Source organism: Amblyraja radiata, chromosome 19, assembly GCF_010909765.2.
Source record: "Amblyraja radiata isolate CabotCenter1 chromosome 19, sAmbRad1.1.pri, whole genome shotgun sequence".
Classification (NCBI taxonomy): Eukaryota; Metazoa; Chordata; class Chondrichthyes; order Rajiformes; family Rajidae; genus Amblyraja; species Amblyraja radiata.
This window is the reverse complement of record NC_045974.1, coordinates 8905084-8919802: the sequence shown is the minus strand read 5'-3', so window position 1 is coordinate 8919802 and position 14719 is coordinate 8905084. Positions and strand designations below refer to the sequence as shown.

The 14719-nt window shown below is 44.5% G+C and overlaps 1 protein-coding gene and 1 long non-coding RNA gene across 7 annotated transcripts in view; one reads left to right on the top strand and one right to left on the bottom strand.

Moving 5' to 3' along the window:
* The window catches only part of cadps2 (calcium dependent secretion activator 2), a 393466-nt gene that overhangs the window by 341471 nt on the left and 37276 nt on the right, over positions 1-14719 (top strand). The window lies entirely within an intron of this gene.
* The window catches only part of LOC116983796, a 4033-nt gene continuing 2146 nt past the window's right edge, over positions 12833-14719 (bottom strand). The window contains exon 3 of the long non-coding RNA XR_004414816.1: positions 12833-12842. This is a non-coding gene — a long non-coding RNA (uncharacterized LOC116983796). The remainder of the gene's footprint in view (positions 12843-14719) is intronic.

Here is a 14719-nt window from a genome sequence, read left to right as displayed (position 1 = left end):
CCCTGTACGTCTTTGGGATTTCCTCAAGATTAGCCACATCCCTGGGATAAAGTTCTAAGCAAAGGTAACCGATGGACAGAAGAGCATGAGACAGGTTGAATATTCAAATTGTTTCATCCGCAAAAGTCTTCTGGCACAGAAGGAGACGGAATTGATAGCATGATTCATAAGGTCATAAGTCATAGGAGCAGTATTGGGCCACGCGGCCCATCAAAGCCTACTCTGCCATTCAGTCGTGGCTGATCTATCTTCCCTCTCAACTCGATTCTCTTGCCGTCTCCTTGTAACCTTTGGCACCCATGGCTAACCAAGAATCTATCAATCTCCGCCTTAAAAATATCTATTGACTTGGCCTGCTCCTCCATCTGTGGCAATGAATTCCTCCGCAAAGTCCACTGCTGAATTGGCTCCACACCCCATATGGTTGGTTCAATGTCCTTTCCATTGGCACATATGCGAAGTGCTACACAGTGAAACACGTTCATACAAACAGCCTAGTAGAGTATTGCCTAACCCCCTGATCCTCGATTAGCAAGGGTACGGAAATAGTCTACTGAGCCCGCATGCAATGGGCCCCATGTTTTGGCACCATTTTGGCAAATTCCACACTCTAGTTCTTATGAGCGGTACTTGTTGCAGGCGGGTCCCAGGCTGTTGCGGGGCCTCCAGTAATCTCCTTCCTTGTACGTGACATCCCTATCCTCGCCCCTCCACCTTTGTTCCCCAGGGGGGCCTCCCGCAGCCAACTTCGAGGGTGCGGTGGGCCTGACCCCGGTTCCCTCTCCCCTCCTACCAGCCTCACTCCTGAATGAAGGAATGAAGGAATGATAATCTTATTATCACATGTGACATCACAGTGAAATTCTATGTTTTGCTTACCCAAGGTATGCAAAGAGTCACCACATAAAGGGCGGTGACAAAGTTACAAAGTCTTTTAGAAAGCAAGATCCGCCTTTGTTCTCCCACTCGCAGCATTCCCCCCCCCCTCCCCCCCCACAGCGGTTCGGTTCCCCCCCATGTTGGGTCCTCCTTTGTTCCTGGGGTCGCGCCCTGCGGCACCCACGTGGCCCTTCCTCGACCGCCATCGCCCTCAACAACCACCTTGCCGCTCGCATCCGTCATCGCTGGCACCATCCACCGGAGTAGCACAATGAATCTGAACGAAACCTGCACACAAATCGCCCAATATCTTGTCAGTAAATCTTCGTTATACAGTAAGCATTTCCGCTCCCGTTCTCCCAACTTGTTTGCTCTCTTTGTTTGTTTGTGTGTGAGCTGCAAGCATGAACTGGTATTTGGAGCCTAATAATTAAGTCTGAGTATTACATTTCCCCAGGAGTTTTTTTTTTTTCCCCCCATAAAAGAAACTTGGATTTCATTCCACGACAAGTTCAGTTCCTTTTAGCTGGGGTTGTACTTATCTTTCAATTTGATATTGGACACAGTCGGACTGAAAGACTAGAGTTTTCTGAAAGATTCCTCTTTCATTTGTGCCCATGAAAACTATTTTGGAACATCATAACACCTTTAACCAGCTCCAGCGCCCCACGTTAGCTGGTTAAAGGTTTCTAATTACATGAACAATGTGCCCAATTTCCACACTCAGCGTGACTCCATGGGCTTCCTGCACTCATCCCTTTCACGAGATGACTGAGTCGTGTCAGGTTATAGGTTTTGTGTTGGGGGCTTCACACCCCCAGAATAAGGCAGGATGGAATCTTTGAAATTACTGCCTTTGGAGACCATACACAAAGTATTCATCCAATTTTATTATCCACTGGCGCTATCCATTTCTGCCCCGTCTCCCCTGCTTTTTCTTTGTTGGAAGGAACTGCAGATGCTGGTTTAAACCGAAGATAGACGCAAAAACTGGGGCAACTCAGCGGGACAGGCAGCATCACTGGATGATGTTTTGGGTCAAGACCCTTCTTCAGACTCGACCTGAAACATTCCTTCTCTCCAGAGATGCTGCCTGTCCCGCTGAATGACTCCAGCTTTTTAACCCATGCTTTTCTGTCTGTTTACACTCTTTATTTTAGAAAAGTGTTTCCTTTTGGCTTCAAGTGATATTATAATATCTGACTGCAGCAGTGGCATTTCAGAGGCTGGATAGGCACATGGATATGGAGGGATGTGGATCATTTGGAGTATTGTGAGCAGCTTTGGGCCCCATACCTGAGGAGAGGGCCCAGAGCAGGATTACGAGAATCATCCCAGGAATGATTGGGTTAACATACGATGGGCGTTTGAAGATAGTGGGCCTCTACTCGCTGAAGTTTAGGTGGATGAGGGGGACCTCATTGAAACTTAACGAATAGTGAAAGGCCTGGATTGAGTGGATGCGGAGAGGATGGTTCCACTAGTGGGAGAGTCTAGGACAAGAGGTCATAGCCTCAGAATAAAAGGACGTTCCTTTAGGAAGGATCGAAAATTGGTTGGCAGACAGGAAACAAAGAGTAGGGATTAACGGGTCCCTTTCAGAATGGCAGGCAATGACTAGTGGGGTACTGCAGGGCTCGGTGCTGGGACCGCAGCTATTTACAATTTACCTTAATGGCCTAGATGAAGGGATTAAAAGTAACATTAGCAAATTTGCAGATGACACAAAGCTGGGTGGCAGTGTGAACTGTGAAGAGGATGCTATGAGGATGCAGGGTGACTTGGACAGGTTGGGTGAGTAGGCAGATGCATGGCAGATGCAGTTTAATGTGGATAAATGTGAGGTTGTCCACTTTGGTGGCAAAAACAGGAAGGTAGATTATTATCTAAATGGTGTTAAATTGGGAAAAGGAGAAGTACATTGGGGTCTGGGGGTCCTTGTTCATCAGTCATTGAAAGTAAGCATGAAGTGAAGAAAGCGAATGGTATGTTGGCCTTTATAACAAGAGGACTTGAATATAGAAGCATAGCGGTCCTTCTGCAGTTGCACAGGGCCCTGGTGAGACCACACCAGGAGTATGCAGTGCGCAGTTTTGGTCTCCAAATTTGAGGAAGGATATTCTTGCTATTTAGGGAGTGCAGCGTAGGTTCACCAGGATAATTCCCGGGATGGCAGGACTGTCATATGTTGATAGAATGGAGCGGCTGGGCTTGTACACTCTGGAATTTAGAAGGACGAGAGGGGATCTTATTGAAACATATAAGATTATTAAGGGGTAGGACACGCTAGAGGCAGGAAACATGTTCCCGATGCTGGGGGAGTCCAGAACAAGGGGCCATAGTTTAAGAATAAGGGGTAAGCCATTTAGAACGGAGATGAGGAAAAACATTTTCACCACAGAGAGTTGTGAGTCTGTGGAATTCTCTGCCTCAGAGGGCGGTGGAGGCCGGTTCTCTAGATACTTTCAAGAGAGAGTTTGACAGAGCTCTTAAAGATAGCGGAGTCAGGGGATATGGGGAGAAAGCAGGAACGGGGTACTGATTGTGGATGATCAGCCATGATTAAATTGAATGGCGGTGCTGGCTCGAAGGGCCGAATGACCTGCTCCTGCACCTATTGTCTATTGATATGAGGGCGAATTTCTTTAGTCAGAGGGTGGTGAATCTGTGGAATTCATTGCCACAGAAGGCTGTGGAGGCCAAGTCAATGGATATTTTTAAGGCAGAGATTGACAGATTCCTGATTAGTACGGGTGTCAAGGGTTATGGGGAGAAGGCAGGAGAGTGGGGTTGGGAGGGAAAGATAGATTAGCATGATTGAATGGCCGAGTAGACATGATATTTTAATTGCCGCCAGAAGACAGCAGAGAGTAAATAATATGTAAAAATTGAGGACCCATGAAATAAGTAAATGTAATGGCACATTGCAATATCACATGCAGAATGCTTTGTCCTGTCTATATTTGCACCATAATAATGTATTTTTAAAATGATATTGGAAATCTTCTATGACCCTTGCATATGAATCTAAATGCAAGATGTGACACAAAGTATTGGAGTAAGTCAGCCAGTCAGGCAGCATCTCCGGAGAACATGGATAGGTGACGTTTCTGGTTTGAAGAAGGGTCCCGGCCTGAAGCGTCACAATCCGTAGATACTGCCTGACCTGCTGAGTTACACCAGCACTTTGTACCCTCTTTTGTAAACCACCATCTGCAGTTTCTTGTGTGACACCCTGATTTGGATCTTCAAAGTTTAAGCGGTTCACAAATATTTATTTACTGCCAATTTCATTGTCACTTTGCCCTCAGCTAACAATGATCCACGCTACATTTTCCTTGATCCGCATCCCCCTTGATCTTTCGTGTTCACACCTCACCCTTCCATACCTCTGTCTCCCTCTCCCCCGACTCCCAGTCTGAAGAAGGGTCTCGACCCGAAACGCCACCCATTCCTTCTCTCCTGAGACACTGCCTGGTACTCCAGCATTTTGTGTCTACCTTCGGAGTTTTTTTGACTTGCCTTTAATGAAATGAAAATTGATCTACTGCTAGTAACAATTCAATCTCTTGTGAAATAAAAATTAGATAATCCTATTTGGATTTGTAAATGAATGCTTTCAAATTGTGATCCGTGAATGCAGGCAGGGATTGCCATGGTTCGAAAACAGTGCACTGGTAGTTTCATGACTGTTAATTAGTATTAAATATTCATTCAGATAAATGCAAGAGAATAAGAAACAATCATATGCACTTCACTCATGCTTTTGTGTCATTCTAATCTCTTGTGATGTCTATTCTCAACAACGTTTTGCTTTTAATATGTTGCTGCATACCAAATGACCATGACATCTGTTTCATTCTGCCAGTAAAGTGTTCTGATCATTATTTCTCCAACATGCTGAATAGATCCTTAGAAAGTGCAAAAAAAAAAAAAAATCAACATTTTCCAGGCATTTTAATACTTAGTCCTGAATAATAAAAGTCAGGTTTTTCAATTTTCATAGTTCACTCTTTAGAAATCTCTTCATTCGTCTTTCATTTTTTGTTAAAAAACCATGCTTTTATTTTTCTAGATTACATTTTCGTTCCTATGGTTTGCAGCGGCACAATGGATATGTTATAACAAAGTACCAAACGTGCCTCTCTTTCAGTGGATCCGCTCTTTCACCTCACGCGCCTATATTTATTGCCTTAAAACATAGAAACTTAGAAAATAGGTGCAGGAGTAGGCCATTCGGCCCTTAGAGCCTGCACCGTCATTCAATATGATCATGGCTGATCATCCAACTCAGTATCCCGTACCTGCCTTCTCTCCATACCCCCTGATCCCTTTAGCCACAAGGGCCACATCTAACTCCCTCTTAAATATAGCCAATGACCTGGCCTCAACTACATTCTGTGGCAGCGAATTCCATAGATTCACCACTCTCTGTGTAAAAAATGTTTTTCTCATCTCAGTCCTAAAAGATTTCCCCTTTATCCTTAAACTGTGACCCCTTGTTCTGGACTTCCCCAACATGGGGAACAATCTTCCTGCATCTAGCCTGTCCAACCCCTTAAGAATTTTGTAACTTTCTATAAGACCCCCCCTCAATCTTCTAAATTCTAGCGAGTACAAGCCGAGTCTATCCAGTCTTTCTTCATATGAAAGTCCTGACATCCCAGGAATCAGTCTGGTGAACCTTCTCTGCACTCCCTCTATGGGACTCCCAGCTTTCCACGTATATACCCCAACCTTTTTCAGAAGGGAATAGCTGGCATACCACATTTGTCGGCATGGGCAAAGGTGAATTTTCGGACTCCTTCCCCAGCTGACGAAGGGCTAAAATTCAGGAGTTCGGGAGTGGCAAACCTCCGGAGCTATCAACAAACCAGGAACTGGCAGTAAATAATCACCCCCTTCTTGATTATAATCGGAAAATTACGGCGTGGACCAATGAAATTTAGAACATAATAATCGAACAAGAAAGGTGCATTTTCTATTCCACGGCACTTCCTAGAAAAGAAAACCTTGACGAGGGCTAATCCTACAGTGTACTTTGACCTTCAGTGAAAGGTTAATCCATTAGTTCTCAAGCTAAATCGGTTGCTGTCAAAAGGCTGCATAGTCCAGCCCACCAAACAGTAAACAGCCTGAGATACAGAGGCAGCACCTGTGGGATTAGGTTTAGCAGCAGGAAGTGCGAGACTTTGCAGCATATAATTAAGTGGGAGATTTTTTTTTTTTTGTGTTCTTTTGGACCGTGTGTTCATCTGGTCAGGTTAACGAGTGATTAAACTTCACCAAAGCTGCTGAGGTCGACACCCAGAATTAGATTCATGCGAGTCTTTCTACCTGTGCTTAAAAAAAAAAAAGCCATTCTTTCGGATAACAAGGCTGCTTAAGAGAAAAAAAAAGAAAAGAAAACAAAAACTTTTCCCATCTGACTAACAAAAGTTCATTCATGCTGGCAGCCTATCCACCGTGTTATTTAGACCCGTTTCCTAGTGACTACATCTGTGAATGAGTTAATTACTAATTAATACACGAGATTCACAGGTGTCGTTAAGAAGTGCTGAAACAATATATTGCGTTTGGTCCAGATATAGTGTGACTGACATATGATGAAAAAATGGATCGACTGGGCTTATATTCACCGGAATTTAGAAGGATGAGAGGGTATCTTATAGAAACATATAAAATTCTTAAGGGATTGGACAGGCCAGATGCAGTAAAAATGTTTTTCCGATGTTGGTGGAGTCCAGAACCAGGGTGTATGAATAAGGGATAGGGCATTTTGGACTGAGATGAGGTAAAACTTTTTCATCCAGAGAGCTGTGAATCTGCCACAGAAGGCAGTGGAGGTCAGTTCACTGGATGTTTTCAAGAGAGAGATAGATATAGCTCTTAGGGCCAACGGAATCATTGCCGTGGTGGCTGTCAATGGATATTTTTAAGGTTACGGGGAGAAGGCAGGAGAATGGGGTTAGGAGGGAGAGATAAATCAGCCATGATTGAATGTCGGAGTAGGTTTGATGGCCTAATTCCGCTCCTATCAATTATGAACATGAATATTAGTTGCAGAAAGTATTCCCAACCCGAAGGATCACAAAGAAAAGATGAACTAATCATGGCTGTTCCACACACTAGCTCTGTGGGCTAACGGAATAATTGCCACTCTTCAAACAACTAAAATAACCAATCTTCTTATACATCCCACAATGAGAACAAGAGTTTCATATCAGCAATATGGAGTCATAGTCATAGAGTGATACAGCGTGGAAACAGGCCTTTCAGCCCAATTTGCCCACACCGGGCAACATGTCCCAGCTACACTAGTCCCACCTTCCCACGGTGGGTCCATATCCCTCTAAACCTGTCCTATCCATGCACCAAATTAATATAACAGCATTTAACTGTTCACCTATATAACAGCATTTTGTTTGGTAAACCGACATCTGCAGTTCCTTGTGTCAACAGCAATATATAACAATGTTGCTGACCAAGTGCGAGAATATTACCCAACTTTGTGTGGTTTTTTTTTTCTATAGGAAGGAAAGAACTGCAGATGTTGGTTTACACCGAAGATGGACACAAAATGCTGGAGTAACTCAGCGGGACAGGCAGCATCTCTGGAGAAAAGGAATGGGCAGCGTTTCGGGTCTGAAGAAGGGTCTCGACCTGAAGCATCACCTATTCCTACTCTCCAGAGATGCTGCCTGTCCCGCTGAGTTACTCCAGCTTTTTGTGTCCATCTTCATGTTTTTTTCTAATCTTTTTGGTTTTATCTGAAATAGGTCTCCTTCTGTCAAAGCAGTTCCTCCTTCGGGTCAGGACCTAAAACTCCCATTTATCTTCACTTATTCATGTTTGCTCATCGTCTCATTCAAAGTTTGGAATCTTAGTTATTTGAAATAAAGCTGATATTAGATAAGGAAAGGCATCATAAATTAGAAGGCGTAGAATGTGACATCTAGATTGCATCCATTCTCATAGACTCATAGAGACATACAGCATGGAGACAGGCCCTTCGGCCCAACTGGCCCATGCCAACAAACGTGTCCTATCTACACTAGTCCCAACTTCCTATGAAGTCTTTCCTCCCTTCACCTTAAAACTGTGTCATCTGGTCCTCGATTCCCATACTCCGGGCAAGAGTCTCTGTACGTCTACCCGATCCATTCCTCTCTTGATTTTATACACCTCTATAAGATCACTCCTCATTCTCCTGCATTCCAAGGCATAGAGTCCCAGCCTGCTCAACCTCAGACCCTCGAGTCCTGGCAACATCCTCGTAAATCATCTCTGTACGCTTTCCGGCTTGACAACATCTTTCCTACAACATCATCTAAACACAAAATTAAATATTCTTACAATGTGGAAACAGGTCCATCGGCCCAACTTGCCAACATGTCCCAGCTACACTAGACCCACCTGCCTGCGTTTGGTCCATATCCCTCCAAACCCTGTCCTATCCATGTATCTTAACGTTTCTTAAATGTTGGGATAGCCTGTGCCTCAACTGCCTCCTCTGGCAGCTCGTTCCATACACCCACCACCCTTTGTGTGCAAAAGTTACCCCTCAGATTCCTATGAGAATCTCGTGGATCATTGCATTATCTTGAGAGTTGCAAATGGAGTTGAACCGTTGTAAACATGAGAATATCTCCACTTCTAACCTTATGGTGGAAGGAGGATTAGAGAAGGAGCAGAGTGAACACTGCCCTGAGGAAGATCTGCATCAATGTCCTCGGGCTGGGATAATCCTCCTTCAGCAATTGCAACCACTTACTTTGTGCAATAATCAGTGTGTTTCTTTTTCCTTTAGTTTAGTTTAGTTTAGTTTAGTTTAGTTTAGTTTAGTTTAGTTTAGTTTAGTTTAGTTTAGTTTAGAGATACAGAACGGAAACAAGCACTTTGGCCCACCGAGTCCGCACTGACCAACGATCCCCGCACACTAACACTACCCTACACACACTAGGGACAATTTACAATTTTACTAAGCTAATGAACCTACAACCCTGTACGTCTTTGGAGTTTGGGAGGAAACCAGAGCCCCCGGTGAATATCCATGCAGATCACGGGGAGAACACACAAACTCCGTACAGACAGAACCCGTGGTCAGGATAGAACATAGAAACATAGAAAATAGGTGCAGGAGTAGGCCATTCGGCCCTTCGAGCCTGCACTGCCATTCAATATGATCATTGCTGATCATCCAACTCAGTATCCTGTACCTGCTTTCTCTTCATACCCCCTGATCCCTTTAGCCACAAGGGCCACATCTAACTCCCTCCCAATGAACTGGCCTCAACTACATTCTGTGGCAGAGAATTCCAGAGATTCACCACTCTCTGTGTAAAAAATGTTTTTCTCATCTCAGTCCTAAAAGATTTCCCCTTTATCCTTAAACTGTGACCCCTTGTTCTAGACTTCCCCAACATCGGGAACAATCTTCCTGCATCTAGCCTGTCCAACCCCTTAAGAATGTTGTAACTTTCTATAAGATCCCCCCTCAATCTTCTAAATTCAACCCGGGCCTCTAGTGCTGTGAGGCAGCAACTCTACCACTGTGCCACCCAAATTGTACATTTGTACCGAGGCTCCTTAATGCCAACAACTTTGGCTGCCAAAAGCTTCAGGGACTATCAAAGCCTCATATTTTTTTCTGAAACGATACATTTCCAGTCACATTAAAATATTCAAGAAGGAACTGCAGATGCTGGAAAATCGAAGGTAGTCAAAATTGCTGGAGAAACTCAGCGGGTGCGGCAGCATCTATGGAGCGAAGGAAATAGGCAACGTTTCGGGCCGAAACCCGGAAGGGTTTCGGCCCGAAACGTTGCCTGTTTCCTTCGCTCCATAGATGCTGCCGCACCCGCTGAGTTTCTCCAGCAATTTTGTCCACATTAAGATATGTAGTGCAGGAAAAGATGTAGATTGCGTTTGTTAAACATGAATAAATAATCTGCTTAATGTGTAGGAAAGAACGGCAGATGCTTTCTTCAGTAGAAGATGGGCACAAAATGCTGGAGTAACTCAGCGGGACAGGCAGCATCTCTGGAGAGAAGGAATGGGCGACTGAAGGGTCTCAACCCGAAACGTTACCCATTCCTTCTCTCCACAAATAATCTGCTCCCTGTTTTGTATGGGTTTCAAGAAAGCATAACACAGGGTTTCAGCAGGGGGTTCAGGCCCCCCTGTGTACCAAGAGCATATTCAGGCACTTAATTGGAAAAGTGTGCAAGTACAAAGAAGCCCTCCACGGCAGTGAGCAACAGATCACTTAGCGTGTGAAATGAATGTTAGAAGTTTCACTTGCGATGCCTGTAAAAAAATAACTCTGCCAGTGTAGCTTTTTCTTTTTTCAATTTAGTTGAGAGATACAGCGCTGAAACGGGCCCTTCGGCCCATCTAGTCCATGCCGACCAGCGATCACCCATACTATCCTCTATCCTACATAGATCATCTATCCTACACCTGAGGGACAATAGAGAGCAATCCTGAGCTACTATCTATCTCTTTGGAGACCCTCAGGCTATCTAGTTATCGGACTTTACTGGACTTTATCTTGCATTAAACGTCATTCGCATTATTCCCTTTGTCATGTATCCGTGCACTGTGAATGGCTCGATTGTAATCATGTGTAGTCTTTCCGCTGTTTAAGAAGGAACTGCAGATGCTGGGAAATCCCAGGTACACAAAAATGCTGGAGAAACTCAGCGGGTGCAGCAGCATAGATGCTGCTGCACCCGCTGAGTTTCTCCAGCATTTTTGTGTGCCTAGTCTCTCCGCTGACTGGATAGCACACAACAAAAGCTTTTTACTGTATCTCAGTTCACGCGACAATAAACTAAACTCAATCCACAGAATCCTATTAACCTATAAACCTGCATATTTTTGGGATGTGGGAAGACAAAGCACCCGGAGAAAACCCACACGGTCACAGGGAAAACGTGCAAACTCCATCCAGACAGCACCCAGAGACAGGATGGAATGCGGGTCTCTGGCGCTGTTGGAGTCAGCCCTACTGCTTAGACTCCAAGCATCCTAGCCTTCGATTTCTTTGCTGCCTGTCCCTCCACCTTAGCCATTCTGTTCACAAGTTGTAGGAGTAGAATTAGGCCATTCGGCTCATTTGGTCCACCTGATCTCTGCCTCCTAATCCCATTTTCCTGCCTTCTCCCCATAACCCTTGACACCCGTTCTAATCAGGAATTTGTCTACCACTGGCTTAAAAATATCCACTGACGTGGCCTCCACAGCCCTCTGTGGCAATGAGTTCCACAGATTAACTACCGTCTGACTAAAAATTTGTTTGATCAGCTTTAAATTTGGTGGGCCACATCATTGGAAGTGCATCTCTTCTTGCAGCAACCCATACTGTAGGCTAATTGGCTTGGTATAAATGTAAATTGTCCCCAGAGTGTGTAGGATAGTGTTTGTGTGCGGGGATCGCTGGTCGTTGCGGTCTGGGTGGGCCGAAAGGCCTGTTTCTGCGCTGTACCTCTAAGCTAAACTAAACTAAACTAAACTAAAACCAACCACTGGAAACCAAAGGTTTAAGAAGGAACTGCAGATGCTGGAAAAATCGAATGTAGACAAAAAATGCTGGAGAAACCCAGCGGGTGAGGCAGCATCTATGGAGAAAAGGAACAGGCGACGTTTCGGGTCGAGACCTTACTTCTGACTGATGTTGGGGTGGGGGGGGGGAAGAAAGGAAGAGGCGGAGACAGTAGGCTATGTGGGGGAGGGGGGGTGGAAGGAGGGAGAAAGCAAGGACCAAAGAAAAGCTTATGCAGATCGAAAGTCCAGACCCTGAGTGGTGCCAAGCAGCTTGAACAGGCAAATGGAAAATTGCCAACAACAATTAAAAACATATTGGATTCACAATAAAAAATCGTGACTAAATTGTGGATCTCCATCTGCACCTAATTTGGATCTGGTCAGCAGGAGCACTGAATGGAGAGGTGAGCGGTACAAAGAGGAGGTCATTCCCTTTTATAATTGCGGTGTGCATTGCTCCTTCATGAGTTAAGACAGCAAACAAAAGACCTTGAGATGTATAGTGAAAGGCATCCTTATTTCCTTATTCAGCTAAGTGAAATGGCCAGTGAAAATACAGTTTTCAGCCGATGAACTATACCTTGCCAGCACTAAACGTCTGCTGCTTGCAAACATCTCCGCACACACCATCATTTGGTGTTTACAGTGATTATTAATTCATTGATTTTTTTGTATGTCGTAAATTATCTATGTTTACAGGCCAGTTATTTTAGTTTAGTTTAGAGATACAATGTGGAAACAGGCTCACGAGTCTGCGCCGACCAGCGATCCCCGCGCATTAACACTACCCTACACTCACTAGGGACAATTTACAATTGTACCATGCCCATTAACCCATGTCTTTGGAGTGTGGGAGGTAACCGGAGATCCCGGAGAAAACCCATGTAGGTCACAGGGAGAACGTACAAATTCCATACAGACAGCACCCGTAGTCAGGATGGAACCCAGATTTGTTATTGTACCATAGGCTACATTTAAGGGTTGTGTTTGTAAAATGAAAAGGGTTTAGAAATAGAAATTGCATTTTTATTCATAGTAAGTATTAAATCACAAAATGTCTTGAAAACTAAAAATGTTCATAAAGCAGACAAAAATTCTGGAGAAACTCAGCGGGTGAGGCAGCATCTATGGAGTGAAGGTTTCGCTCCATAGATGCTGCCTCACCTGCTGAGTTTCTCCAGCATTTTTGTCTCCCTTCGATTTTTCCAGCATCTGCAGTTCTTTCTTCAACATTTTCATAAAGCAACTCGCCTTATATATTGTGTAGGATGGAACTGCAGATGCTGGTTTACACTGAAGATAGACATAAAATGTTGGAGTAACTAAGCGGGTCAAGAGGCATCTCTGGAGAAAAGGAATAGGTGACATTTCGGACTATTATTATATTATCTCAGAGATCTTTAACATGTTGATGTCTTATACAAAAAGATCTGCTCTAAACCTTCAAGTCTCCCTGTATGAGTTTTGTTTAGAGATACAGCATGGAAACAGGTCCTTCGGCCCACCAATGTCCACGCCGACCATCGATCACTAGTTCTATACTATCCCACTTTCGCATCCAATCCCTACATACCAGTGGCAATTCCCAGAGGCCAATTAACCTACAAACCCGCACGTCTTTAGGATGTGGGCGAGCGGTGGGGCAGCCAGAGGAAACCCATATTGTTACATGGCAAGCATGCAAACTCCACATAGAGAGGACCCGAGGTCAGGATCGAACCATGGTCTCTGGCACTGTGAGACAGCGGTTCTACCAGCTGCGCCACTGTGCCACCCTCAACATTGAAACCCCTCGTTATCTTTTAAGAGCCCACGTATCACGTTGATTCCATTTGGTAAAAACACTTATACTGATTATTCACAAGGACACAATAAGTCATGAAAAATAGGTGATAGATTTCAGATCAAAGTTCAAGTTGTTTGCAATTTTTTTTGTTAAATGCTAACTCAGCATAAGATAGAATTGGTGTTTCCTCGTCATCGCTCCTCTAATACAATAATGACCAGCGCAGTTTGATGAATCAAGCCATCAAGTTTAATGGGGTTAATAATGAAAAATTGTTGTTTGCTTCTTATCTTGGTGCTCAGCACCTCCTGACAAACCAGAGAACATGACAGTTGCACAAGATGTGCGCTAACAAGGAATATATATCTCTTCCTTGTTCATTATAAATAATTACCCTTTGCAAGTTGCGATATAGAAGAAATTGTTTTAAAGAACTGCAATTCTAATTGGTAAATGTCACCAGCTGCTGCGATAAAGCTATCCAGGTTGTGTGCGTTCGTGCAATTATGAGTTACTGTCTCAAGACTGCAGACTGCATGTGAAAATCTATTCTCAAGGTGTGAAACTCCCATATGTCTCCTAGGCTGCGACAGGTAGATGAGCAGTGAGGAGAGGAAAATAGCTGCGGCAACAAAATAGATTCTGTTGGCTTTTATTAAAACAGAAGAGCACAGCTGTCATTTGCTTCGGGGAAGAGATTGAATGAATGAAGGACAAGAAACGGCACGGTGGCGCAGCGGCGGAGTTGCTGCCTTATGCCCCTGTCCCACTTAGGAAACCTGAACGGAAACCTCTGGAGACTTTGCGCCACACCCTTTGTCAGTCTCCCTACCTGCTTCCACTACCTGCAACATAGAAACATAGAAAGTAGGTGCGAGAGTAGACCACCAGGTCCGTCGAGCCCGCACCGCCATTCGCTCATGGCTGAACACTAAACAGACACACTTACCCACAAACAGTAGACACAAGACACAGAACACAAGACACTACCCTCCCCTTTATACCGCTATCACCCCTCTCCACCCCAAGAACCGCGTGATCTCCTGGGGGAGGCAAAAAAACGGATAAAAACCCAGGTCCAATTCGGGAAAAAAATCCGGGAAATTCCTCTCCGACCCCAATCCAGGCGATCGACACTTGTCCAGGAGATCACTCAGGTCTTACTATACTAACCATACCTAGGTCCATATCCCTGCCCTCTCCCCGTAGCCCCTTATCCCCTTGGCAGCTAAAAAACCATCTATTTTAGACTTAAATATATTTAACGTTTCTGCTTCTACTGCTCCCTGGGGCAGTGAATTCCATAAATTAACCACCCTCTGGGTGAAGAAGTTCCTCCTCATCTCAGTTTTAAAAGAGCCCCCCCTTATTCTGCGACTATGTCCCCTAGTTCTAGTTTCCCCGATCATTGGGAACATCCTCGGTGCATCCACCCGATCAAGGCCCCTCACGATCTTATATGTTTCAATGAGATCGCCTCTCATTCTTCTAAACTCCAAAGAGTAA